The sequence below is a fragment of the Salvia hispanica genome, chromosome 4, assembly GCF_029641045.1.
Source record: "Salvia hispanica isolate PSC_SH4W2 chromosome 4, Shi_PSC_v1, whole genome shotgun sequence".
Taxonomy (NCBI): domain Eukaryota; kingdom Viridiplantae; phylum Streptophyta; class Magnoliopsida; order Lamiales; family Lamiaceae; genus Salvia; species Salvia hispanica.
In genome coordinates, this window is record NC_142695.1 from 23513022 (window position 1) to 23515137 (window position 2116).

General features: G+C 46.2%; 1 non-coding gene across 1 annotated transcript; it reads left to right on the forward strand.

The window, feature by feature from the left end:
- Positions 1-1806: 1806 nt before the first annotated feature.
- Positions 1807-1913, forward strand: LOC148927502 (small nucleolar RNA R71). Its single transcript, XR_016129721.1, has one exon. It is a non-coding gene; the product is annotated as a small nucleolar RNA R71 (small nucleolar RNA).
- Positions 1914-2116: the final 203 nt, after the last annotated feature.

The window sequence follows — 2116 nt, forward strand, 5'->3', positions numbered from 1 at the left end:
TTCTTCTTCTGTGGAGCAGATGTAGAAGAATTAGCATCACCCTTTTTAGAAGAGTGTCTTACCTCTTTGACAATGTAGATAGTGGAGGTAGAAGGATCCTCCGCTTCAAAGGGATCTTTGGCCTTGGTCAAGTCGGTAGTCATGACTACTCTGCACTGTTGTTCCATTTTTGCCCGCTTTGCCTCCTCAAATTTTAGCATCTCGCGCTCGATCTTATAGGTGAATTGACTATGATTATCACTGATTGTAATCTCGCCACGACCTACATCAATCAAAGCTTTGCAAGTGGCAAGAAAATCTCTCCCTAAGATTAGAGGGACGTTCTTGTCTACTTTCATGTCGAGCACAATAAAGTCGGCAAGAAAAATAAAATCATCGACTTTAACTAAGACATCCTCAATCATACCTACAGTCTTGATGGACGAGTTATCGGCCAGTCTGAGTGTTACATCTGAAGATTTGAGTGGCCCGATGTTGAGCTTTTCGTAGTACTTTAGTGGCATGAGATTGATGGACGATCCTAAATCGCACAGTGCTTTGTCAACCTTCCCTTCTCCAATTCGGCACCTAATGATGAACTGGCCCGGATCTCTTTGCTTCACTACCCGTTCCTTTTGGATGATCTCGCTGCAATGATGCGGTAGCTTAAGGTCGGCTTTAGTCGGCTTTTTCTTCCTCATTACCGCCTCCCTTAGTAGCTTTGCATACTTTGGTATCTCCTGCAACGATTCAACAAGAGGAATGTTAGTATGGACCTTGCAAAACATGTTAAGGAAATGCTTGAACTGCTCTTCAAGCTTGAACTTCCTCTTTGGCTGAAAAGGGAGTACAATCCCGTTGTGCCGCACAAGCTCATGCTTAGTGGACGATTCTGCCTTCTCTGTGGCGGGCCGCTGCGGGGTGTGCGGCGGTCCGCCGGCGACTGGGCAGTCCTGCCTGGTTGGTGTCTCTGCCGTCTCAGTGGCGGGCCGCTGCGTGGTCTGCGGCGGTCCGCCGGCGACTGGGCAGTCCCCAAATTTCTGCTTTGCCACCCACTTCTTGTTAATATCATCCACTCTTGTTGCTGCCTTTGCTCTATCCTCATCTAACTTCTTCTGAATTTGCTCCATTTGAGTGGTAATATTGGTTACAGCTGCCGAGATTGTGTTCATTCCTTGCTCGAGGTTGTTTATCCTTGCTTCGACCACTCCGATCTTGGTGTCATTAATCTTCCTATCTTGCGTAATTACTTCCAAGATCTTCGTGATTCCTTGTTCATACTTATCTTCCTTCTTCATCGGCTCAACCACTCCTCCTTTGCTAACATTAAATCCTGCAGGGGGTTGCAAGTAATTATTGTTAGAATAAGAAAGATTTGGGTGCGGACGGTTCCCATTATAATTATTGAAATTACCGCCCCCCTGATTAGGGCGATAATTGTTATTGTAGTTTCTGGGACCGCCTCCTTGCACGTAGTTGATTTCTTCCACAGTTGATATGGCGGTTTCGGGTGCATTGACCGCCACTATGGAAGTTGCCGGAATTGGATCTTCCTTCCTCGAGATGTCCATTTGATCAATCCTGACTCTAAGTTCTGCTAGCTCCTTAGCAAAAGAACTTTCTTCGGCCTCTTCTATGGCTGCTACTCTTCTCGTGGCATGCCTTTCCTTCGACCACCCCCGACTGTTGGTGGCGAACTCCTCGATCACCGCCATGGCATCCTCTCCTGTCTTTCTTAGAAATCCTCCATTTGCCCCTGAATCAAGCATAGCACATATTTTCTCGTTAAATCCATTATAGAGGATTCCTACCTGATGGTCTATGGAAAAACCATGGTTTGGGCACTTTCGAAGAAGAGCTTTGAAACGAGCAAATGCCTCATAGAGGGGCTCGTCATGGCCTTGTGTGAACTGAAAGATCTCACTTTTGAGCTTCAAAATAGTGCCTGGCGGGTAGTATTTGTCGAGGAAGGTAGCTACGATGTCCTTCCATGTGGAGACCTTTTCTGGTGGCATACACTCAAACCACTCTTTAGCAGAATCAATCAATGAGAATGGAAAAAGTCTTACCCGTATGGCATCGTCGTCGACACCATTTAATTTCAGAGTGTTTGCGATTTCCACGAATTTGGAGAGAT